We start from the raw sequence: 27,977 nt of genomic DNA, 5'->3' as shown, positions 1-27,977 counted from the left end.
GGGTACTGTTGTTGCAGGAAGTTCTGGGCAGTCACTCTGCTGGCTAGATCAAAATCCATTATGTTGCTGCAGTTTCGCCTGATACGGATGAATTCTCCATAAGGGATGCTCCATAGTAGGGTCTTAGGATGTGCACTGTTTGCGTGTAGTGGGATATTGGCACCTGTAATTTTTCTGTACAGTTCAGACTCGATTTTTTGTGCCACTATCTTCACCTGCACGTCCAGAAATACAATTGATTGTCTGTTGTGGTGTTGAGTAAATTTGAGATTCAAATTGTTGGTGTTAAGCAATTTGACAAACTCACACCACAGCTCGGCCGTGCCATCCCAAATAATGAAAAAATCATCAATGTAGCGAAGCCACAGTACAGTTTTTTCAGTGAATTTTTCATGTGCGTCTGCCCACACTATGGTTTTCTCCCAATGTCCCATCATCAGATTTGCATATGATGGTGCAAAGGTCGTACCCATCGCTGTACCTTGGGTTTGGCGGAAGGTTTCATTGTTAAAAATGAAAATGTTATTTTCCAGACATAGTTTGGTCATTTCGAGGATCATTTGAGAATGTTGTAAATGATTAAGAGATCGCATATTGAGAAAACTTTGGCAGGCAAGTACCCCATCATCATGCTTGATTGACGTGTACAGGGACACTACATCCATGGTTGCTAGTAAGTAGGTGGATTCCCACGGAAGTTCATCGATTTTTAACAGAAAATCAGTAGTGTCTCTCACATATGATGGTAATGTGGATACAAATGTGCAAAGAACCTCATCCACAAATTTTGACATGTTTTCCAGTAACGACCCGCGCAAGGTCACAATAGGTCTCCCTGGTGGTTTAAGGGGATTCTTGTGGACTTTGGGGAGGAAGTAGATAGTAGGAATGACAGTATTCTTGGAAAATAGAAATTTCACCATTTCTTCCTCTAAGATGTCTGCTTGTTGCCACTTGGGTAGGAAGGTAAATACTTCCCTTTCCAACTGTTTGATGGGATTATTACTGAGTCTTTCGTAATAGTTCACATCATTAAGTTGTTTGTACGCTTCGGCAATGTAGTCCAATTTGTTCATTATGACTGTATTGCAACCCTTGTCTGCTGGTTTTATTATATATTTGTCCAGTTTTGCGATGTCGGATAGCACTTGTTGTTTTTTGGACAAGTTGATTTTGGTTTGCCTCTGAGTTCTTCTTCTCTCATCTTTTAAGTCATCAATTACTACATTGGAGAATGCTTCTATGTGGCTGTTTTGGGCACTTAGCGGATTAAATTTCGATTTGCACCTTAATTTACTAGTAGTTGGCCAGTCTGTGCTAATGCCCAGTCTTTCCAAACTGGTGACAAAACCGCTGCTCGCCGTATCACTTTCTTGTTCAAGATCATCAAGGGTAATCAGGTGTCCATTTCTGCAATGGTAATTTCTGTCCGTCCTTCCGTCGATCCTATATTTGTAAATAACACATATGTAAATACTGCCCAAAGCCCCACATTTCTATCAATATTAGTATGTTCCTTAGGCGCTTCATTTAAAGTTTTATGGTGTAGTAAAAAAAAAAGTGTTGGCAATGGGATCAACATCACTTTTACTGCACAGCCAAATTTAGTCTCAAATTAAAGCTCAATAAAAATCTCCTGGAAATGTCCTCCACATAAAACCATTATCACATTCAGTAATTACTGCATGCAATAATATTCAATCCTCATGAAGACCTATGTGACTCCATAATGTGGAATAATTCAAAGGTCCGCATAACTCTAAATCATGCAAACCCTTCCTATTGCTGCATGCTCGTACATTTCCATTTCTAATTCACAACAGCACTTACAACCTCATTTTTAAAGAAGCATAATATGGCACGGAACAGAAAAAAACTGCTGGTGCAAGATCTCTGATTTTTGTGATCTGTAATCCCTGTCCCCTGATGGAGCAGGTAACGAGTGGGAAATATGCTCCATACATTTGCCCACTCATTGAGGGGAACCCACATCATCACTGCCCTTATCTAATGCTGATGTGGACAGAGGACCATGAATCCTGATGGTCTTCTGACTGATTTTGAAATGTAAAGAAAGCAGGTAGAATCCATCAGGATTCGTTATAATGGCACCCACCAGGCAAGTACATGGGGGCCACACACTTCGAGGGATGTAAGCAAAAGACAAAGAACAACAGCATTCCTGTGCCTTTAGACCACCATAATCGATGAAGGATCAAAATATGCTGCAGGAGACTGTAGGCATGATCTGCTCCATTTGATTGGGATGCTCATTAAAAACAAATCGTTTACGCATAACAAATGCATGATGTAAATTATGCATGCAAATACTTAGCTTTGTCAGTTGGCCTTAGGCTGCTTCACATATACCATTTCTCTGCAGTATCTATAATTGGTTTGATCTTTAGGTTGGTCTCAAACTTCAAGTTGGATCCCATTCTTCTGGGTGTTGTGTCATGCTTGCCCAACTTGGCTGTCCTTTGTTCAGAGTGAATTGCCCAGTTTGGATTCCTTTTTTTGTTGAGGCAGTGGGCCTGTACAGCTGCTTGTCAATGTTCAAGAATATATATATATATTATACAAGCAAAATCGTTGACAACATTTTGGGCACAAAGAGAATTTCAGTTATAAAGTGCACCTTGAAACCATTTCTTTCTCGTCTGAAGATCAGATCAAAAGGGTATCTCTGTTTCCTTGAACTTTTAATTGTATCACGCTGTTTTCCTTTGCCTGAAGCTTTCGCCTTGCAGCTTGTGTGAAAGAACATGCTTTTAATCTTGCAGATTTTGTTCTGGAAGGATCTATAGCATGACAAATGGAAATACAACAGAAGCAAACACAGTCTCCATTTTCTTTATAAAGCCAGAAGAATCAAAACAGACAGAAGTATATCATCGGTGACCATGAATTAACAAGCATTCAATCAGCCTTGCGGCATTGGCACTTAATTAGGGCATGCATTTTTTTTAAACACATTCAGCCTCATTATGAGTTCATCAGAAAATAGCAGTAAAATGGAAGTAATGGAATTACCACCATGTTACCTCCGCTTTTCCCTACCATATAATTCCAAGTCTGGAGACTAGGTTCTCCACTTCACCTCAAAATCACATCAGAATTATTACAGAGGAGGTTCTGCTTACTGCAAAGCTGATAAAATCCCCAGGAAGACCAATTGGCGCCAAAAATGGGGACTAACACCGCAGTTGCCCCACATGTAATTCTGCAGTAAATTTACAGGACCAAGTGGCAATAATAATACATTAGTTTGGTGGTCATTAATTTGGCCTGTTCCCCCTTAAGGCTTCACATTTGCATCTCCAGGTGCTGATGCAGCTGCTCTATTTTCTCACTTTTCATTAGCTCAACGCTGGAGTTAATATATCCTTCACTTCAGTGAGCTGAGGGGCATGACAGATGTTTCAAACCTTACAAGAACTTGAATCTTGTCATTATCTTTATTCTACTTAAGATCAACCTTTATTTTGTCTAAGAAACAGCACCATGATTAATTTTTTTCAATTTTGTTTTATTGATTTCTTTATTGTGGTTTGGTTAAATAAAGAAACCTTAAGCGACTTCATACAATTAAACAATTAGAATTCAGCAGATAAAATCATTAATACATACATTAAAACAAAGTGTTAGCACAATACAAGAAACATTTCGATACAAAATCGTTTTTAAAAAGCAAACCTCATATTAAAGTCAGCGTACTAAAATATCAAGAGCTTAATACCAAAGGTCCCATGCTAGGGCTAGCAGAGCAATTGAGCCTGCAAGTGAATCAGAAGCCATCAAACTGTTCCATAGAATACTTAGATAAACAACCTCCATGGAGGCTACAAAACAAGACAGATGAAACAATCTCCTCTCTAAAAGTGCCTCACAGTTAATGAATAAATGGTAAAAAGTTTTGTTTTTTTCCTTTCTACAAAATTGACTTGTGAAGTTAGAAAGACCCAGGCGGGGACCAGTAACTTGTAAAGTAGGAAAACAATTGAGTCTGAATCTAAATATCCCATCCCAAGATGATCTGGAAGAGGCCTTCACAATATGTGGCCTCGGTCTGCTCTGATTATGTGCTGATTCAGACCAATCAGCCTAGTGGGTGAAAATCGATAATTTTCTTAAGTGTTCATCGCTCTGACTCCTGTCCATAGACCAAAGTCATTTCTAGACAGAGGCCGGGGATAGAGGTCCCACCCACTCAATTTCACTTAGATAAAAATGACATTCATCAAAGAACAGCGACAAGGCCACACAAGGTTAATTCTGTATCCCACCCCCAAGTTTGCTAACAATGCTAAATTGATTATCATTGGGAAATTTATTTTAAAAAAGTTTATTTTGCACCATTTATGATATGACCACCAATAACGCAGGCCAAGTTCCAGCCTAATGGCCTCTATAGAAATATGGGGGGTAACCTCAGGACCTTTCGCCCGATTTTCTATTCCATAACATTAAAACATTTTATAAAAGACTTTGCGAGAAATGCTCAGCCATACATCTAGACAGAGTCACTTTCACCTTCTAAAATTCGAATAATGGTAAAAGTGAGAAAAAACATAACTTTTGTTCTATGACCATCATTTGCTTTTCAAAAGATCTCCATTTTCATAACTAACAGATTCTTCACCAATTCAACATGCTTTTTGGGAGAAAACAGATATCCCAAATAAATGAATGAGGGGGAACTCTTTTTAGTCTTGTCTGTAACAGACCTAGAAAAACCTGCAAGTTCCTGTGGTGCATTATAACATACAATATAGGTCGTCTTTGGGCTCACCACCAGACTATTCATATTCAAGTACTTGTAAGTCAGATCTAACCAGCTCTGCAGTCCAATGGGAGTCATATCTAATAAGAGGACATTTTCCACATATGTTAACCATCCAAGCTCAAGTGCACCCAACCTTGGTGGAAAAAGGGGAGAACCCATAAAAACCAGTGGTAAATCGGTAATGTATAAATTAAATAAAGTTGGGGCAAATCCACACCCTTGGTGCAAGCCAAGGTCAGTGGGGGCTTCTTTAGAAAGCATTAAACAGAACCCTCAAGGAATTGTTTGAATGGAATGAAATGAACATAGTCAATGATCCCATGACGATCACCCATTAACTAAGCTTAGCCCACAATGTATCCCTATCCACCTTGTCGAATGCTGACGTATGATCCAGACTAGTGACATACACCTTAAATTGTATGTTATTCTTAGCAGAGTGATGTAATGGATAAAGGAGAAAACCATTAGTGGAGGTACCCATACCTCTCCTAAATCCATTCTGATAGTGACTGAGGAGATGATTCTGCTCCACTCAAGCATCCAGGTCCCTTAGTATAAAGATTGCTAAAACTTTAAAGGTAGAATCTAAAAGTGAAATTGGGTGGTAGATTTCCAGCACCGCCCAATTCCCCTTTTTTATAAATGGTCACTACAATTGCATTACCGCAGGAAGGAGGGAGTTCCACAAGGAAATCAACCTGTGAAAGCAGGCAAAAGAGAATACTCGCACAGAGCTTTGGGTCATTTTTAGACATAAATTAGATAGCCCATCAGGGCCACTCGATCTGGAAGACTTTATTTGGCAAGCACTCACTCTAATTCTCCCTCATCAAAATGTTGAGACCCCACTGGCTCTTAGAGTATAGATACGTGGAGAGCAAATTTACTCCTATAGGACAAGAGCAATTTTGCTTCCAAAATACAATTAGTTTGAAGCTTTATTTGATGGTCCTCCAAGTTATTTAGAATCCATCACAGTTCTCGAGAGTCCCTTGTTATTAATTTACTAGTAATCTACTGGTTCTGGGCATGATAACGATGGACTCTGTATACCTTTAACCAGTTTTTAAAATGTTGTCTCAACCTGGAATACTCTTGTTTCATCCATGGGTAATCATTACCTCCTTCTAACTTTACCCTGCTCTACTGACTTCTCAAATTGCTCTTACAGCTTTTGATCTGCCAATCACAAGATGTGCTCTGATGGTCAACTACGGGTTTAGAAATCTACTGGGAACACATAGGTAATTTAGAAATCCATCCCTGAATGGAACTCCCACACCTTCCAGGGCAACAGGCTCAAACCTGTACTGCAAAAGGCACAAGGTCCCAGTCCTTCTGTAATACATTTGTAAAACTGAAAGAGAATTGTCCCACAAACGTAGAGTATTACCATCTGCATAGAATATTAGGTTAACATTCACATGAATGGGATTTGTCAACTGCCATCTGTGCAAGACAGAGATATCAGTAGATAAGCATGATCACTTGGGTTGACCTTTGATATTTCAAATGACAACACCTGTTCCCTTAATGTGTATGAAACATAAATGAAATCAATAGTACAATTGGAGAACGGACAAAACCATGAACGTTGGATGGGACAATCTCCTGTGTGCTAACATTAACTCTGAACAGACTCCAACTCTGCATCCAAAATCGCCCACCCAACACCCCTGGGCATTGCGCCTTGGGTGTGCAGTTGTTTAACCAAATAAGAGGAGCATTCACCACTTAGAATTCCCGGGTCTATCAGATCCTCCTCCACACAGTAACAAATAAAATCTCCTGCGCAGATAATATAATGTGGGTCTATTGTATTGGACCAATTTGTCAAAATAGGATATAATGCATCCCAAATTGCTGAATCATTACCTTATCTTATTCTGTACCTCTCCCCTCATTCTCATTGTTTGCTCAAACATTGTAAATTAACTACTCCTGATCTTTCTCTGTGTGCTTCTGACATTGCCCGTTAATTACACATCTAATGAGGTGCTTTTCTCTTCTTTCTCTTCTTCTTCTTTTCTACTTTCCTCTGCATATTTGTCTTGAAGATCTTCTGACCTGTCCCTATCTTTCTTCCTACATATATCAGATGCTTATATGACCACATTTCTGAAATGTGCTCATCCTACTTCAACGCCACCTGTCTCTCTTCCTTCTGTTCTTATTTCAACTGTATATCCTCTTTCGATTTCATACCTTATTATTCTATGTAATCTTTCTCAGTCTTATGTCATTTTCCCCTCTTTATATACCCACTTCTTTTATTCCTTTTTAAAAGAAGCCATCTCTAGATAGTTAAATTCCCTCTAATTTCCATCCTGTTTCCCTTCTACCATTTCAAACATTATAAAATGGGTAGCCTATTCTAAATTGTCATCTCGACTTGATTAATATTCTCTTCTTCCTGCTGTTCAATCAGGTTTATGACATTATACTCTCTGAATCTGCTCATCGTCATGTTTCTAATTCTCTTCTTTCAGTCTGTCAATTCTCCTTACTAGTTTGGTTAGATCTTTCTGCTGCTTCTTTCATGGTGGATGAATTTATTCATCTGTCCACACTCTCTTCATTGTTCATTGAGGCTTTCCATTACTGTTTTTCACTGGTTTTCCTCTTATCTTGTGTAGAGGAGGTCCCAGATATGGCCTGCACTCCAGCCACCCATTTGAAAATACCAGGAACATACTCGCCGAGATATGTGATGTATGAGGAGCAAATAAACCAACAGAGAGCCACACTGGGGATCTGCCCAGTGCCCATCGGAAGAGCAATACCTGTTGAAGTGCCAATTACCAGACAACCATGGGCAGCACGATACCCATTGAGACAACCATACCAACAGCTGACACAACATGAAGACTACTTTCAGATTGTCCCAGAAGAGACTCAAAGGGCCTTAATCGAAGGTGAATGGTGAAGTCACGAGGGCCGGGGCAAACGCAGAGATGAACAAACAACAACCAAAAGATGATACACCATGAATAAAGATATCACAGACATAGAAGAAGAGACGATGACGAAATATAAAGAAACGTAACCATAAAACAGGATGAACGTATGAAACCAGTTAACGCCTGTACATAGGCATGTAACACAAGAAGCTAAGAAAACAGTACGGCTTGCTATGCTTAGTAGAAGAATAGAGCGGCAAGCGCCAACTATATACATATATATATATATATATCTACCTCAATGAAGCTCATTATATAAGTGCAGTCCACGTTTACATGAAAGCAGAATTAAGCCCAGGATGGTAGGGGCCAAACAGGCCAGGATTCATATACCAGCACAAAGCCAGACGAAAGAGCAGAATCGAAACTTAGCAAGAAGCAGCTCATACCTAGGAATTCAAGGTCAACCCAAGGAAGGGAGGAGAGCGGCAACTCCGAAGAATCGAAACTTAAGAGCATAGCAGCCTGCCCGTGAAGGTCGAGATAAGGAGGCCCAGGCAGGTGGCAAGGCCAAAGAGAGAATCAAATACACAATTAGATGGATAATGAAGCAGCTTCACGGTGTACTGACACGTGACCAGCCAAGTGCAAAGAGGTACCAACGTCTAATGTCACCCAAACCCAGAGGATGCCATAACTTTCCCTGATAAGAAGCAACAGTTTTGAGGCCATCCTCAGCCAACTAATTGACACATAGCCCTAAAGTACTGATTGATGGAAGGGAGGCAGGGTGAATCTTGGGGCATGCCGCATCTGGGTAACCATTCTGCAAGCTGCTAATTAAAGTGGAGATTTATGCCTCGGGGTGTAACTGACCCAATCACAATGGACCAAGTAATCTAGGGTCCTATAGCTAGTAGAACCAATGAGACGTCGTACTTGTAGTGACGTCTATTACGAGTGATGTAGAGGAAGGGGCGTAGACGCCCACCCAATAAGAGTTATGCAATCCTCACACTCTGTTACCATATACAGTTATAGTACCTATACTTAAGTTACCTTTTCCAACCAATAGACTTGCATGACAAACTTTCGAGTGTTACACGTCAATGATGACAAATATTGCCTATAAGAATTGCTGTTTGAATGAAGATTGTGGAAGTTGAAGCGAGACGGGCGATCGCATCACTGATGATTTCCTAATGTTTCTCCGGTTTTTGTACTTGTCATTAAATGGACTTCCCTTTGCCAAACCAGTTGAGCTGTCCTTATTGATTGGTGTTGGAGTAAGAGAATCCTGCACCCCATCCTCCTCAAGGTGCAGCTATCTCGTCTTAAAGTACTTGAGGGTGAGCTCTGATCCCATGGGCCCGTCAGAGGTCGCTCCGCCCTCCTGTACACTTGGAAGCGGTGAGGATAGTTGTGACCATCGATTATTCATTATTGATTATTGATTATTGATTAAAATAAGACACCTATTGACCGTCGACACAAAGTAACTCTAGGTCTTTGGTAATATCACGAGTCCTTTGCTATTTGGCCGAGTAGACTGTGAAGCTTCCCGAGGACAATGATAGTATACATTTATCTAAAATCTGCAGTGGGTCTGAAGGAACCCATTTTATAAACAGAAATCCTTCCATTCCCACGGGCAGCGGAAGAGACGAAAGACCAAAGAAGGTGGTAAAAGAGGCAGTGATCCCGAGGATCCAGAGAGGAACCATGCGAGCGGTGAGTGAAACAAAAAATGTAATGCTTTGGCAAATGTTATAGACATTAGAACAAGTAAGGGAAAAGGTAACGGAGGGAGGTGGAATAAACAAAATAGTCAGAAGTAGAGGAGACTGTATATATATATAAGGGGATAATGATTCGAGAATAATTGAGATAGTAAAAAATACCAGGGTGGACACCTGAGATAGTAAAGAATACCAGGGTGGACACCTGAGATATTAAAGAATACCGGGGTAGACACCCGAGAAGAGAGAGGATTCCAGGGCGGACACGTGAGGAGAGAGAGGATTCGCCTTGTTTCCTGCGTTTTAATATAGCGGCCAGAAGAAACATGAACTCATAGTCCCACATAATAGGGAACGAATAGGCTACTACGACGGTTAAAGACGTCATAAAAGGAGTTTGTTTAGACTCCATGTCGGGGTATTGATTAGAAGGCAGAGATATCTGTGTCCAGCTGGTGTCTGTCTAGTCTGTTTAATGTTTGTCGTACATGTTCTGTTGATGTGTCACATGTAAGGAAATTTGTCTCCTTGTTGTTTGAAATTGATTAGGGGTTTTACGCGATTCTATTGTTTAGAGAGAATCGAGTAAATTGGTAATACAAGGTTTTGGCAGGGAAAGATTGGATTGGGGCTTGCGATATTTGGTGCTCGCTCATATTGTTGGGAGTGGTGAAGTTACATGAAAGTATTTTTAGACACAGGTTTAAGCATGGAAGACATTACTCCACTAGGACATTTATGTAAACAACTGCCTAAACATGCACCCAAGCTTAAGAAATACAGTACCGAATGGGTTAAGGGTACCGCCCACAAGATGTTTATGCCGTGGCCACAAAATGGGTCTTTATCTAAAGCCGTCTTACAACACATAACGACTTACTTGCATGCCACATATAAAGGGAAAAAACTAGAGAAACGCCTCACTGTTCTAGAACTTTGGAAACTGTTCGAACAGTCGAAGGAGGAAGAGCCACCCGCAGACTGGATATTAAACGTATGCACGGAGGGGATTGAGACGCCTACCATGCCACCTACCCCGCCTGAAACAGAAACCGAGGGAAGTAAGCCTGAGGGACTCTACCCATTAAAAGAGCTTAAGGCAGCCACCGGGTACAGCAACCCCGCATATGAGTCACCTACTTACAGTAGTGACGAAAGCCGAGGGAAGGATCAGGACCAGATTCTTACCTTCGCAGTCCCAAGGGACAAGGAGAAACGTGATGATGAGAGGAAGGATCAGGCACAGTGCATCTCTCGATAAGGAGAGAGAAGGAAAGAACTGGAAAGAAGGTGAAAGCAGAACTGATGAGATAGCATTCGCAAAAGACGAATGGATGGGAGGACAGATATTGTTGAAACTTGATGGAAAAGGAAGTAATGATATGAGACCTATAGAGAGGTTAGATGAGGCATAGAGAAAGGAGAAAGAGAAGGAGTCAAGGGATGAAAGGATAAGACGGAAGGATAGACTGAGGCATGAACAGCTATATCGCGAGAGCAAGAGAAACAGCGTGATCACAAACAGAGAGCAGTCTATGCCTTGGACAGACAGAAACAGCAAAGTTTAGAAGAAGAGCAAAGATTATGTGACAAGATAAGGAGACAAAGGGATGAGGAAGTTTGAAGGGAAAATGAACATATAAATTAAAGGAGAAGAGAAGAAGATAAGGCCAGAGAAGAGGCGAGGAAACACAAAGAATGTGATGATGTCATAGCACGTAAGCGTAGACAGAGGGCACGCGATCTCGAATATCTGGAGAGGGAAGTTAAAAAACCCAGTCCTGTTGTAAAATGGGAAGACATTGAAGAATTCTTCACTGCGTATGACTCAGTACCGGGCACGACCAGGGCCAATATTGAAGATGCCTTTGACACCAGAAGTATCAGGGAAACGATCGATAAGATATATGACGAAATGGGGATAGAACAAGTATCCCAAGGCGAAAGGGAAGACGAGCGCCTGGAGAGCACTGAGCTGTATGACACTGAGGATATCACCGAAGTAGTGGGAGCAGGAGACTGTCCCTGGATAGACTAGAAATCAGTAAAAATGATGATGACACAAGGAGTTGTGTGAATTGGGAACAATCAATGTCCGACTCCGGAGAGGAAATGGACCACGAGACAAATGAAGAAGGGAGACGGCGTGAAAAGCGACTCCCAAGGGACAAGGGGGTACGATGGTCGGTTGCTAGTGAGTCCGCACTGAGGACATCAGAGTCTGCCACACAGTCGGACCGGCATGATGGAACACCCCATGGTCAGAGGGGGGTGTCAGCACCCGCCTATGTAGACAGGTTGAGAACATTGCCAGGCAGACGGCGATGCGGGACTATTACCGCAGCTGTAGACAGGAGAGCTATGAGAAAAGAGAAGGAAGGCTGTGCATTCCAATTTCCGCTGCTAGAAAAGGGGGGAGCAAGACCGCAATATATTACATGGCCACACATGGATCGAGAAAACCTGAAAAACAAGCTTCCAATGCTGACATCGGGAGCCGGGAAGTGGATACATGAGTTAGAAAAAATGACAGGAGGTGTCACGCCCGCAATAGGGGACATTAAAGGTCTCCTGATCACCATACTTGGTGAGAGAGCAGACGATGTGTGGACATGGGCAGGGTACCCTGGGGTAACCATAATTAACACAGCTCACGACATAGCAACATTTAACAATTGCAGAGCAGCAGTATGGAAAGCGCTACGAGTGCTGTACCCAGACACTTCCGATACGGGAGCCATAATGACTCGAAAAATGAAGGAGTCAGAAGATCCATTGATTTATATCCAGAATCTCCACGACGCGTGGGTGCTCGAAACGCATGAATCTTGGACAAAATCTATACCTGTATTTTATCACATATTATGCCAAGGGTTACCAGAGCCAGTACAAAAACAGCTTAAGAAATTGGTAGGAGTTGAGTCTAAACCTTGGGCTGAAATACAGTTGACTATTGCATATTACTGAAGATTGTTACAAGAAAAGAATCGAAAGAAGGAGGCCACTCAAAAGGGTGAGGAAGCGAAGCTGGTGCAAAAGAAATTATCAAAGTATGCTCTTGAAGGAGCCATGCTAACTAGCTCAGCTGAACAGAATTTACAACAGGTGGCTAATCCACAGCACAACAACAAGGGGAACATAGGACAGTACCCAAGGGGAAGAGGATTTAGAGGAAGAGGACGGCAAAGTAATCAAGGAGGTTTCCAGAGTAATCAAGGAGGTTTTCAAAATGTGCAAATGGGCAACCCAGATATGCCAAACGGACAAATAATCCGACCACCACCCGTATGTTGGCTGTGTGGAATGACGGGGCATTTGGCGCGCAGGTGCAGAAATCAAGACATGTGGCAGAATAGCCAAGGAATGGGATCAGGCATGGCGAATCCACCTGCGTTCTCAAAACAAGGGAATGTGCAAAACCACACAGTGCAGCAGCAAGCACCAGGCGTGCAGCAGCGTGCACAACAAGTGGTTCAACCGAACATGGGGAATTTGCCTCAAGGGCAATTTCAACAGGCACCACTGCAATCGTTTCAGGGCACAAACTCCGGAAGGGGAGGCAGCCCAGGGAGTGGAGGGAATACACAAGTATACAGTGGACCGAACATTTATATGAACTAGGACAGCTCACTGGGAACCCTGATGTGCTCTATCCTATCAGTGACTCGAGACCCTAATAGGGAACCTATGGTGAATGTCGTCATAGGGGGTAAAGAATATTCCTTCTTAGTAGACATGGGTGCAACACGCTCGTGCATAGGTGAAGGCAAGTTTTCCATGTCCGGCGAGGCCATAGACACTCAGGGCCTCATTACGAGTTATGCCGGTAAGGGAAAAATGATGCCGTAGCATTCTGTAACGCTCACCTGATTCCCACGGAGGCGCAGGTCTGGCTTCGAGTGCTGAAGCTTCTTCAAAGGTGAAGCGCAGGACTCTGAAGATGGACAGGAAGGGCCCCTCTACTCTGGCTTCTCCGGCTCGCAGGAATATTCCCCTGTGCGTGAAAAGGGAGTATTACCTACTGACTGAGTTATGCTCAAGCCTCCCACTCTCTTCCAACCCTCCACGATACCCTTCCACGATTTCCCGTGAAGTCTCACCTTAGGGTCAGGAAGGATGAGCTCTCCATCCTGCTTCTGATGCAGGGGCGCGTTGAAACCCAGTTACTTCACTGGATGAGTTTCTCGGATTCATCCTGACACCTCAAGGAGTCCGAATGGACTCGCGAAAGGTGGACGCCATCCTCAAATGGCCATCTCCTAGCTCAGTGAAGGGAGTTCAGAGCATGCTCGGCTTTGCCAATTTCTATCGAAGATTCATCCCGGAATTTTCCCGAACAGTCCAACCCATCACCGCTCTCCTAAAGAAAAACAAACGCTTTGAATGGACTCTTGAAGCCGAACAAGCCTTCCAGGACCTGAAAACCAAATTCACCTCTGCACCTGTACTGAAACACCCACACCCAGATCTCCCGTACATAGTGGAAACCGATGCATCCAGTTTGGCAATGGGAGCTGTCCTGTCGCAAAAAGACCCAAAAACTAACCAACTACACCCAGTGGCCTTTTGGTCCAGAAAATGTTCTCCTCCTGAAATCAACTACGCAATTACAGATAAAGAGTTACTGGCCATCAAATCTGCTTTCAAGGCTTGGCGTCACTATCTTCTCGGGGCAAGACACACCATTACCGTAATTACGGACCACAGAAACTTACAGTATTTAAAGACGGCCAAAGCTCAATCTTCACGACAACTCCGATGGGCTCTATTCTTTGCAGAATTTGATTTTGTAATTACCTATCACCCTGGCTGCAAGAATGGAAAAGCGGACGCCTTATCCCGGATTGGCATGGAGGAACCTAATTCGAGCTTAGAACCTGTGCCCATCATACCTGAGCAAAGAATCTTAGGCTTAACTTCATTGCACACTATCGAGGACATCCAAACGCAAGTAAAACAACTTCTAGACTCTTCAACCTTACTGGAATGGAGTCAGAAGGGTCCTCATTACACCATTAAGGATGACTTACCCTACTTCCAGGAGCGGTTGTTTCTGCCAAGTAAAGAATTGTAAGAACTTGTTATTTCCCATCATCATGAATCTTTAATGGAAGGACATCCTGGTATCGCTAAAACGGAGGAAAAAATCAAACGTCACTTCTGGTGGCCTTCTTGGAGAAAAGACATAAAGGCCCTCATTACGACCCTGGCGGAATTCGGAAAACGATGGCGGAAATGCAATACCGCCATCGAATAGCGCTCGGTGCGACTATGACCCGTCACCGCAAAGTACGAAGCCATTAGCGACACCGTAGTGAACGCCAACGCTAACTGCACCAAGCACGCGCGCGCGCGCCATGCCAAACCGTAAACACCACCATGGCGCAAGGGTACGCTAATTCCGACCCTAGCGGACATGTACCTAACGCCATCAAGCATGGCGGAATGAACCATTCCGCCATGGTGAGAAGTACGGCATCGCGAATCAACCGTAAACGGCCCCACTGAGTGCCTGTACACCGCTCCCTGCCCACAAAGTACAACTCCCCGTAGGTGCAATGAAGTCACAATGCAACCATTGAAATGTACAAGTCACCCATGCATGCCAACGAACAAATGAAACACAAGAGGGGCCAATGGGAGCTGCAGGGCACAGATGGCACGAATACAGAAGCCATCCCAATGGACATGACCACAGTCCCCCACCAAGAAACGCACGCAAACACAGGCACCTGTGACCAGCAATATTCCGAAAATCACATCATTCCACCAGTCCACCTGGCTGACCGGCATCTGTTACACAAAACCCAATCCCCCGCCCCTGAGCATGACAACATTCAAACAGTCATATTGGCAGCCCCCATCCCTGACCTCACGGGCTTCGTAGGCAAACGCGTCCAGTACAGTACCACGCAACTAAACTCCGAAGCTGGAACCCAATGCAGATCTCCTCACAATACATCGCTCCCCAAATAGGAATATGCCACATCACTTGCAAAGAAGAACGCTACACGGGCCACATCAGAATAGAAATTTAATGCACAACAAAATCACCAAGCCCATACAGCCATCAGGCCATGAACTCCAAAACACATTTCACCATTGTGGGCTGCATCCGCAAGAAATGACCAGCCACTACTTGTGTGACGCCCTGTTCCATCATGGTACACAGAGCCACATTCACGTACGAAAAGGCAACATGGAAGCGCACAGAACCGCAGGGCCGTCCCAATGGGGAGGCACTAGTCCAGCTGAAAGGCCGAAATGTTGCTCCGAGCCACCAGTACTGCGTAAGGGCATGTGGCCCATTGGCGATCGTCCCATAAGATCGTAATGCTGCTCCACTGATTAACACGAAGCAGCAGGTGTCGGGAGTAAAACCCATCTGCAGGAGTGGCATACAGATGGCAGTGGCAAAAGGGGAGGAGATACCTGTCAACCAAAAGAAAAGAAAAAGAACAGAATGGCCATCAGAACTACATTCGAACAACTCACTTCAATGATCACACTAAATCCACAGCCATATGCATGCTAGCCCACTCCAAAGGTTCATCACCACCCAAAAACCACTTGCGACTCATAACTATCTATATCGAGGTGTAAACACCATCACAAACGAGTGTACCTGTGCATGCGTCTGTCAAAACAGAATCCATCAGATGGGATTGGTAACGTGCATGGACACAAGTGTCTGAGGGCGCGTCGAGACATGGAGGGCTCAACAAGGCCAGATAGACGATGGTCCCACTATGGCAGCCCTGCATCACATAGCGTAGGGGAGGCGTATAGATTCCAAGAAGCCCTGTACATGGCAAACTCTGTATCAAATCACCTGCCCATGCATCCATTCATCATTCCCTCATCCCGGGATTAAAACGCCTGAATATTTACTCACATAACATTAGAAATATCCATTGAGTCTGTGCGTTATGCAGCCTGCAAAATCCACAGTGCCCCAGCCCGTAATGCCAGTGTTGTGAAGTAACATGTATTTGGGAACGTCCGGCCTCATCGCCCACGTCGCTATTGCGCATCCCAAACCATTCATATCAATCATTGCATCCTCGCCATGGCCCCTGTCCCAAGGACATTGAACAATAGTACGTTATATTTGCAGTCAGACCTGTGGGCATTTCCCCGCAGCTAGCTGAAAACCGAAAGCGCCGTCCTTCGAATTCCTCATTTGCAACATCACGTCGAAGAGGCATCTGTGGCCGTTTGAAATCACTAATTAATCCATCTAGTGCGGTTGTGTGTGAAAATGGCAACTGCCTTCACCCACAAATGGGACGCCCCGCCCGTCGTTGCAACTCGGTACAGTGATGCATGAGGGCCCACCGTTACTCGAGTACTACGTACCACTGACCCTTCACAAGTCTGTTCGCGACTGCACAGATAGTATGTGAAACAATGGGACCATAGCAGAATGAACATATCAACCAATGTTACACGGCCATCGGGTACAAATACATGATTGCAATAGCAAGATGCCATTCCCCGAATTGCAGCGTTGTGTGCGGGACGTGCTCGGCCAAAGGGGAGAGCAGTTTGCACAGGTGGAATGAATCACCACAGGTGGAGGCCATACAGCCTGAAAACACATAAATTGCACAGCCAGTCTCCTCCCACAACCACACCGAAATGCTACCGGCAGGACTCGTGATGTTGGCCCTGGGGGACCTGATAGCACTGCAAGTACTCCAACTCCAGGAAGAAGACGAACACCAACTACAACCGGCCGCACGGAGGAGACGCAGGAGGAGGAGGAGGGCAAGGCAGGGCCAGCAAGGGCCGCCAGCACAGCCACTACCACCACGCAGGCAGCCCGCAATCCCACGCCTCCGAGCACATCCGTTCAACCTCACTGATGAGCAGATCCACACCCTCTACCGTCTGGACCGGGACACCATAGCCGCCATTGTGGACATGACACAGGCTGACCTTGTCAGCATGATAGATAGCCCAACCGCCATCCCACCCCTACTGAAGGTGGTGTCTGTACTCCACTTCCTGGCCACAGGCACCTACCAGCACACAGTCGGACAGTTGCATGGCATTTCTCAGCCACTGTTCTCACGGACACTATTGCAAGTGCTCGATGCCCTCCTGCAGCACGCAGACGACTACATCTCCCTACCACGCTCGGAGCAGGAAATTACCAACACAAAAGTGGGATTCCATGCACTTGCCGGCATACCGGGTTGCATTGGTGCCATCGACTGCACCCATGTGGAATTGGTCGTCCCACATGCCATGGAGGCCCAGTACCGCAACCGAAAACAATTTCATTCTCTGAATGTACAAATGGTGTGTGACTCCAACAGGATCATTACACATTGTTGTGCCCGATTCCCTGGATCAACCTATGATTCTATGGTCTTGAGGAACTCTACAATACCACGCTACATGGAGCGACACGCAGGGAACAGATCCTGGCTACTCGGTGAGTCTCATTACATGCATGATAATGTGGGGTATGTGATTCGGCAATGACCTGGCAGGAAGAGGGGGGGGTGTGCGTACGTAGCAATGGCATTCCACATCATACGTTTCTCGTCCACATACAGGTGATGCTGGATATCCACTGAAGAGATGGCTCCTCACACCAGTCCGGAACCCACGGGACCAGCATGAGGAGGACTACAACCATGCCCACTCACGTACCCGTGTAGTCATAGAACAGGCATTCGGCCTACTGAAGGGTCGTTTCCGCTGCCTCAGCAGGTCTGGCGGGGCACTCCTGTACCGCCATGAGAAGGTTGCAAAGATGGTCATGGCATGTGTCATGCTCCACAACATGTGCGTACGTAGAAATGTGCCCATGCCCCCTGACGCAGAACTGCAAGCACCTGATGATGGTCATGATGAGGGCGGGGATGTGGCAGCACCTCAAGGAGTCTGCGAGGCACCGGAGGGCCGTGACATTCGTCAGCATCTCATTGATGTATGCTTCTAGCACTCACGCCTGGTGGCTGATACATGGACACGGGACTCGTGGCACTGTGTGTGTCTGGGACATGCACAATATGGACTGTACGCCTATGATGGCCTAGTACACAAAGATCAATGTCCACACATCTCATTGGTTGATCGTGCACTGTTTATGGCATATGTGATATCATGTTGTACACCCTATCGACCCGCCACCCAAGTGAGCTCAACACACCCCCTCCACCCTCCTACCTCCCCCCCGAACACCAGTGTCCACAGATGCTCGTTGTCAGTGGGCAGTCGCTATTGCAAGCCCCCTCTGCGGGTATCAGGGGCACCCCTGCCTGTGGAGCGCAGGTTCCTCCCAGATCTACGTTGGGGGCTGCCCTGGACGGAACTTGCAACGGATGATGTCTCTGCCTGCTCACGTCCATGCATGTCCCTAAGGGTTTGCGAGAGCTCAGTGAGCACACGGCGCACTGCGGCAAGTTCGGCACATACGTCCTTGGACGTCGCATGCAGTTCCCCCCTCAGGCTCTCGGTGCTTCTCTCCATTTGGACTCCCAGGCTCTCGGTGCTACTCTCCATTTGTGCCCTTAGTGTCTCTGTACCTCTCTCCATTTCTGCCCTAAGTGTCTCAGTTGATGTTTCTATGTCTGCCTTAGTGCCCCCACATTCATCGGCATGGTCCTTGAGGAGCGTGTCCAGTTGCTGCTGTTGCACGATTAACTGGTCGAGGGACTGTTGCCTCTGCTGGGCCATGGCCATTTGCGGGGGTGTCACAGAGGGGCTGTTGACCTCATGTTGCCTTGCCACAGGGCTTGTGGGGGATGGCCAGTCGTCGTCTTGTGGGTGCCCCTGCATGGTATCCTCATGTTGTACGGGATGGGACAGACAGGGGGATTGGGACAGGTCATGGATGGATCTGTCTTCGACATCCCCGTCTTCTGTGTCGGAGCATGCTGCCATCAATGGGGTGTCACCTATGGTGCTGCTGCCACCAGAGGCAGTGCCTTCTGTGGCATCCGTTGGGGGGACCTGTGGTGGTGGTGGTGTGGGCATGCTGGCTGCTGGGGTGCCTGTTGATGTTCCCTCCTCTGTGCTGCCACCTGATTTGTGCTGCTGCCGTGTCTTGATGCGTGCAGCTGAGGTGGAGGGTCTTTGGCCGTTGGTCTTGGCCCTCTTTGCAGGTGTGCTGGTAGGGGTGTCCTGAAGCTCGTCGTTTGGATCGGACCCTGTGGTGGAGTAAAGGAGGGCGAGGGTTATTGATGGGTCTGTGGGAATTGGAATGGCATTGTATCACATGCATTGGGGTGGTACCTGAGGGTGATTTGGGTCGGGGCCTTGGAGGTGCTTTCATTTGTGTGTGGAGTGAGGGTGCAGTTGTTTGGCAGCCTGCAGTTAGGGTGTGCCTGCTGCACGTGTAGTGCGTGTTTTAGGGGTTTTTAATTATTTATGTATTTATTGTGGGTTTTAACGTGCGCTATCAGGCCGATGTGTGTGGACGTTCTCCTGGACATGTGTTTCTGTTGCACTATGTGGACACATGGTACTTCACATGGTTGGACTTTGTGGATTTGGCATTGTTTTATCTGGCCCACCTACCTGAATCTTCGGATGTCTGCACTCCTTTCTCCATCCCTCCGACTCCCTCTATGCTCTCCATTCCGATGGTGGAGGCACAGATTTCTTCCCAGGGGGTCAACTTGATGGGTGATTCAGGACCTCCCCCGGTGGCTGTGGCAATGTTGCGGTTGGCAGAGAGTATGCTGCGGACGCGTATCCGCAGGTCGTCCCATCGCTTTCGGCATTGCTGTGGGGTGCGGGGTGCGGTCCCCACCGCACTTACCCGCTGTGCCACCAGAGCCCATATGGCCTTCTTGTTTGCAAGTGCCGTCCTGGTCATTTGTGTGCAGAAGACGACGGCAGCATTCTCCTGGAGGGTCTCTGTTAGCACGGTGAGTTCCTCACGGGAGAAGTGGACCTGCCGCTTGCGGTCGCACGCTTTCTTCGCTACTTTTCCCATTTTTCTTGGTTTCGCTAGGGTGGATGACGGGTTGGGGTGTGTCTCAGGGTAGTGTTTTTAGTGGTTGTGTGGTTTTAGTGGTTTTATAGGTGTACGCGGGATGTTTCCCGTTCCGGGCCCATGTTTTAACTTCCGTTTCCGTATATTTCCGGTCACCGTACTTTCCGGTAGGCGCACACTGCGGTGTCCGCTGTGATGGGTGGCGGTATTGCACGTAGGGCGCCGTACGGCGGCGGTGTGGGCCGTTTTGGGGTCTTTTCCGCCATCGCGGACTTTGCACTTCCGCCATGCCGTGGTGCTCGTGCCCGATGGGTCGGAATGGGCCGCACTTTGCTCCTTCGTGCAATGGCGGAAACGCTATTTACGCTGTGGCGGTCCGGTCAGTCACTTTCCGCCAGGGTCGTAATGAGGGCCAAAGTCTTTTGTTCTGTCTTGCGGAATTTGCGCCCAAAACAAGGCTCAAAAGAAAAGGCCAGCCGGCCTACTTCAACCTTTGGATATTCCACCGGCACCATGGCACACCCTGTCAATGGACTTTATAACCGACCTGCCTCCTTGTGCTGGTTACAACACAATCCTTGTAATTGTGGACCTATTCACCAAAATGGCCCACTTTATCCCTTTAAAGGGTTTGCCTTCTGCTTCCACCTTGGCCAAGGAATTCCTGGGGAATGTAGTTCGCATACATGGTTTCCCTTCCATATTAGTCTCGGATCGTGGAAGACAATTTATCTCCCATTTTTGGAAGAAGTGTTGCCAACTAGCACAAATAGATGTGCGGTTATCCACCAGCCACCACCCCCAGACCGACAGACAAACCGAGAGAACCAATCAGACTCTCGAGCAATATCTTCGGTGCATGTTACACCAATCCGAGTTAAATTGGAAAGACATCCTTTGGATCGCAGAATATGCATACAACAATTCAGTGCATTCTGGAACCGGACAAACCCCCTTTTATACTTTGTATGGTCACCATCCTCGGACCTCTGACCTAGATCCACCTCTGACCCTGGAAATGCCCGCAGTAAACCATCTGCATTCCACAATAACCCGAGCCTTCAAAGAAGCTGCAACTCATTTACAGCAAGCCAAGAAAAAGTATAAAGAAAACGCAGATTTGCACCGAAGTAAAACTCCTCCTTACCAAGTAGGAGACCAGGTATGGCTAGCAACTAAACACTTATCCCTCAAGGGCCCGCGAACCTTCAATCCCAGATTCATAGGACCTTATCCCATCAAGGCTATAATCAACCCAGTGGCCTTTAAACTGGATCTATCGTCCAACATGCGTATACATCCAGTTTTTCATGCATCACTTTTGAAGCCCGTACAACCAGGAACCCGAATGTCCAAGCCTCCAGATCCAGTTCAAATTGAAGGGGAATTAGAATTCGAAATTAAAGACATTTTAGACTCCAAGGTGGTAAAGTCGAAACTCTTCTATCTTGTTGACTGGAAGGGATATGGACCTCAGGAGAGATCGTGGGTGCCTAGTAACCATGTCCACGCACCTCGATTAGTACAAAGGTTTCACCGGAGATTTCCGAACAAGCCAAAACCCCCGGAGGGAAGAACCTCGGGAGGGGCCTTGAGGGGGGGTACTGTCATGATGCCTACCTCCAAGGAGCCAGGTCCGACCCAGCAACCCCAGAAGCAGGCATCATTTCCCCCAGGGGAGTGCCAGCGGGCCCAAGCTGGGGCCCTTTGGACGCAGTCCTGGCGCCTTAGGCGCCAGGCTCATGTTGGACCCCTGTCCTGGCGCCTTAGGCGCCAGGCTCATAAAGCTAGACATGTGTTCAAGTGTTTTAATGTGCACTTACCTGATGCGGACCATGCTGCCACATCCAGGCCCTCTTGAGGCCTGAATGGAACTACTTTACCTGTGGGATTACTTTCCACCCGGGTGTGGTCGGGGAAGGATACATACCTGATCGGAGGAAGGATACACACTTGGAACTTCTTCCAAAGCTATTTAAACCACACCGATCAACAACTCACGCTTCGCATTGTTCTGCTCCTCGCAGCTGGACGCTCACCGTGTCAGCTCCTGCATCTGGACCTCAGCCACGCCTGTCAGTATCCTGGGTCACCTGCAAAGGGAGACAAAAGACCTTACCTGCTAAATCAGCACCACAGAGACATCACACCGACGATCCTGAAAAGGAAGACATCATTTTAAAAACATTTCGCTACGATCGCTGCAGCGCTGCATTTCACTCACCTTTCCTGGACGCCACCATCTTCAGCAGCGATCATCCGGATCCACAGCCACTTCCCAGAACCTAGAGAGAAAGACAAGAACAAGGTGAGAGAAGGAAGGGAATAGGAAAAGCTCAGTTTCCTTCAAGGTCTTACCTGTTGGGTCATTCCCATTTCATTTCGGGTCTTGCCGCTTCCAGGCATCCGGACCCCGGCCCCTATGGGGAAAAAAGACAAAGACATTGAATGAGCGAATGCAAAGACATTACCCGAGCGCTCATCCAGAACTTACCTGTCATTTACTGGAACTGCACTTTTCACTTCGGGTCGGCGCCATATCTCCGGCGTTCCGAACCCCGGCCCCTAAGGGGAAAAAAGACAATGAACATTATTATTAAGCTTGGACTTTTGAACTTGCAACAGAACTTTTACAGAGCCTTACCTGAATAGTCAAGCTTACCTGAACTTCTGTGGTATGAAAAACGCATTTTTCAAGTTTTGCAAATAGTCTGTGCTGGCGCAATTTCTCAAGAACTGCCCTAACATGTTTTCTGTGATCAGATTCTGAAGAAGAGTACACCAGGATGTCGTCAATGTAAACAATGACACAGACATCGATAAGTTCCCGAAGAACATCATTCATAAAGTACTGAAAGGCGGCAGGTGCATTGCACAACCCGAAGGGCATCACCTGATACTCGAAGAGCTCAAATTTGGTGCGGAATGCAGTCTTCCATTCGTCGCCTTCTTTTATGCGCACCAGGTGATAAGCTCCTCGGAGATCTAACTTGGTGTACACACAAGCGTCTTTCACCTGGTCGATAAGCTCAGGGATCAAGGGCAGAGGATAACGATTCTTAATCGTTATTTGATTTAGGGCGCGATAGTCTATACACATTCTAAGGTCGCCTTCTTTTTTCGGCACGAAGAACAGAGCTGAAGAGACAGGAGACTTGGACGGGCGAATAAAACCATTGGCTAGGTACTGATCTAAATACTGACGCAAATGCAGGTTCTCAGGTTCCGTAAGAGCATAAATCCTACTACAAGGTAGTTGAGCATTGGGTACCAGATCGATTTGGCAATCATAAGACCGATGGGGAGGTAACGTGTTAGCCTGTTCTTTCTGAAAAACGTCTTGGAATTCTTGGTATTCTGACGGTAGCTGTACAGGGGTGGAAGTTGCTGAGGCTAGACCCATAGCTGGATTTCTTGAATAACAAGTTGGTTCACAATCAGGAAAACGTATCTTCTTTGCTCGCCAGTCAATTCTGGGATTACGTGTTTCTAACCAAGGAATTCCAAGAATTACTTGAAATTGTGGGGCCTTGATCACATCAAACACAATTGCTTCCCGATGTCCATCCTGACCTACCAGAGTCACTTCAACAGTGGAAGGCGTTACTGGCCCTGAGGCTATTTCGGTTCCATCTACTGTAGTAATGACATCTTGGGTTACTTTCAGGCGGAGAGGAAGCTTGATCCTGGAAGCCAATTCACGGTCTATGTAATTTCCAATAGCTCCACTGTCGATGTATGCTTTTATAGCATGCAACTGCTGAGGCTGTTTTGGGTTCACGAGCACCATTGGCATGACAAAATGCAAGGTTAAAGAGTTAGTTTTCAAGCTCGGCAAGCGGACCCCTACGCTTGTCGGGCTAGGTCGTTTCCCGAATCAGGTGTCAATAATTCGTTATCAGTAGCTCCAACCACCTTCTTAAGTGGTTTAACTGGACAATTTCGAAGAAAGTGACCGGAAGTCCCGCAATACAGACAAAGTTGCATTTGCCGCCTTCTCTCTCGTTCTTTCTGCGTTAATCGTCCTTTAACGCCACCGATTTGCATAGGTTCAGATACGTCGGTACTCTTGGAGTTAGCGTGGGTTTTGATCGGTACTCGGTTTTCATACTTGAACCGATCTGCTTTTCTATTTTGAAGTCTGTGATCAAGTTGAACCACCAAGTCTATGTAGTCTGCGCAGACCTGGGGTGGGTTTACTATCTGAGCTAGAACATCCTTTAGCTCTCCGCGCAGGCCTCGATGAAACAATGTGATCCTTTTGTTTTCTGGCCATCCAGTTTCCACAACCAGTCTGTTAAAGGTGGCAATGTAGGACAGAAGATCCTGATTACCTTGTCGTAAGGATAGCAGTTCGTTATCAAGGGCCTGTCCTTGAGAGTGTCGAGCGAACAATCTTTCCATGCTGGCCTGGAAGCCCTGAAAATCCTGGAGAATGGGATCATCCTGATTTACCAATGGAATAGACCAATCGGCAGCACTGCCACTGAGGTAAGATAGTATAAAGGCTACCTTGGTCTGATCGTTAGGGAAGGCTCCGGGTCTGCACAGAAAGTGTAAACGACATTGGTTCATAAAGACGGCATATTTCTTGGGATCCCCGCAAAATGTTCAGGCGGGGCCAAAGGCATGTGTCCAGGTAGATTAATTTGTACCGGGTTACTCAAACCCATTGATGTGGAAATGTCTCCGGAATTAGGTAAAGGAGTGTGCCCTGCCTGGGCCTGTAATAACCTTTTGGCTAGGTCATCTGTTCTTTCCTTGGATAAGATCAGTTCTCTTTAGAGAGCGTTAGTCTCCTGGCGGGCTGAGTGCACCTCCGCCCGCAATTCCCCCAAAAGCTGGGCCAGCTGGTCAGTCTCGGAAGTCTCCATAGTGCCCGGGTGGGAAATTGTGGGTAGGCTTTGCGTTCTGTAACGCTCACCTGATTCCCACGGAGGCGCAGGTCTGGCTTCTTCAATGGTGAAGCGCAGGACTCTGAAGATGGACAGGAAGTGCCCCTCTACTCTGGCTTCTCCGGCTCGCAGGAATATTCCCCTGTGCGTGAAAAGGGAGTATTACCTACTGACTGAGTTATGCTCAAGCCTCCCACTCTCTTCCAACCCTCCACGATACCCTTCCACGATTTCCCGTGAAGTCTCACCTTAGGGTCAGGAAGGATGAGCTCTCCATCCTGCTTCTGATGCAGGGGCGCGTTGAAACCCAGTTACTTCACTGGATTGAGGATTATGGGAGTTCAGGTAAGCTTGACTATTCAGGTAAGGCTCTGTAAAAGTTCTGTTGCAAGTTCAAAAGTCCAAGCTTAATAATAATGTTCATTGTCTTTTTTCCCCTTAGGGGCCGGGGTTCGGAACGCCGGAGATATGGCGCCGACCCGAAGTGAAAAGTGCAGTTCCAGTAAATGACAGGTAAGTTCTGGATGAGCGCTCGGGTAATGTCTTTGCATTCGCTCATTCAATGTCTTTGGGCCTCATTACGACCCAGGCGGTAAGTTACCGCCTGGGCCAAGACTTTACCACCATGGCGTAAACTATGTTTACGCCATGGTGGTTGGCGGACTTACCACCCCAGTCCGACCTTGGCAGGGCGGTAAGTCCCCAATCCCCATTTACCCTTCCCCATTCCCATTTTTGCCCCATAGGGCATAATGGGAGTGGGGAAGGCGTTAATTACGCCACCGTAAATTACGGTGGCGTAATTAACTCCATGGTCCCTTAGCGCCATGGATTTTACACCTGCACCCCTCGATGGATCCTGGATCCACACATAATGCCATGGTACTGCGCAACTCCACGCTACCCCGTCACATGGAGCGACATGCTGGACCACGTGCCTGGCTGCTCGGTGAGTTGCACAACAGGCCCATGGCCAGGCTGTGGGGTACTCATGTGTGCGGATGCAGAAGGGGGGGATAGTACACCTGGGTGGGAAAGGGGGGGGATAGTTCACCAGGGTGGGAAGGGGGGGTAGTTTACCAGGGTGGGAAAGGGGGGGTTAAAAGTACACCTGGGTGGCAATAGCCAGTGAGTGGAGAATGAATGCAGAGCTAAACACTCCTCACCTGACACAGCCAAACGGAAAATGACACATCACTGGGCCACATATCACAAATAATGCAAATGGATGACAACAAGTAAGAGGCACAACTGGGGCACCATGGTGATGGCAAGCAATGCATTACTGAATAGGATGGCAACTGTGCCAATGCGGCCAGTGTGACCATGCAAAGTAAAGAGTACACAGCATGAATTGGAGGCTAAACATTGTTGCACTGCCACAGCACATCTGCCTCAGCATGCATGATTACACCCTGCATCATCTATTCAACCCCATCCAGTGTTCCACACCTCTTTCCAGTATACATCCCATATTGGTGACTATTTGGTACACGTACAGGGACATGTGCATGTTCACACCTAATAGCTGCTGCCATGACCATGCTCCCTGAAGGTGTCAGTTCAGAGTGACACACACCTATTTGTATCTGCTTGCAGGTGATGGAGGATATCCCTTGAGGCCGTGGCTACTTACCCCTGTGCGGAACCCGCAGAACAGCCATGAAGAGGAATACAATCGTGTGCACACTCGTACCCGTGTCGTGATTGAGCAGACCTTTGGCCTGTTGAAGGCCCGCTGCCTAAGCAGGTCTGGTGGGGCACTCCTATATAGGCCTGAGAAGGTGGCAAAGATCACCATGGCCTGTGTCATGCTGCACAACATGTGCGTCCGAAGGAATGTACCACTGCCACCTGACATTGACATGCATGGCCCGGGTGAGGATGAAGGGGATGGAGACGGAGACGAAGGAGCCCCCCTGCCAGTACGTGATGCACGGGACGGCCATGCTGTACGCCAAGCACTAATTGACGAATACTTTTGAGACACAGGGACCATGAATGACTTTTGTCAGTCAGACACTGGGCCAATGTGAAAATGCACAAAGGGAATGTTGTAATTTTGAGACTGAACACCGTAACACATTAAATGGATGCACACCAAAAATGACAATGTCCAGCCAGGGATTGTTCTCCAGAAAACTTGTGTATTATATGAAAGTGCAAAACTGTGCCCACTCCCCCCTCCCACGATCCCCCAACAAACTCCCTCACCCACCCCACAGACCCCAGTGAACAGCCCAACAAACTCCCTCACCCACCCCACAGACCCCAGTGAACAGCCCAACAAACTCCCTTACCCACCCCACAGACCCCAGTGAACAGCCCAACAAACTCCCTCACCCACCCCACAGACCCCAGTGAACAGCCCAACAAACTCCCTCACCCACCCCACAGATCCCAGATGTCCCCATGTGTGCAACAAACAGTGTTGCCTTCAACAATCCTACTCCTCACATTTCTTCCATTTTTCAAAAAGTCACTTTTTGGCGACTTTCAGGTCTGGGGGTGGCCATGCACCGTGCACTCCTGCGCGTTAAGCGCATGGGGCTTGATTGGACAGAGGTGGAAGGTGTTGACGTGGTCGAGGTGTCGATTGTCAATCCTCTGTCAGACCCATGATGTGGCTGCTGCACTTGCCTGATGTTGGCTAGTAGGGCCTCGCTCAGTGACCCCATGCACTGCCTGAATGCAGAC

Source organism: Ambystoma mexicanum, chromosome 6q, assembly GCF_040938575.1.
Source record: "Ambystoma mexicanum isolate Mex_15411 chromosome 6q, UKY_AmexF1_1, whole genome shotgun sequence".
Lineage (NCBI taxonomy): Eukaryota > Metazoa > Chordata > Amphibia > Caudata > Ambystomatidae > Ambystoma > Ambystoma mexicanum.
The sequence above is the reverse complement of the archived record's forward strand: the minus strand, read 5'-3'. Positions refer to the sequence as shown.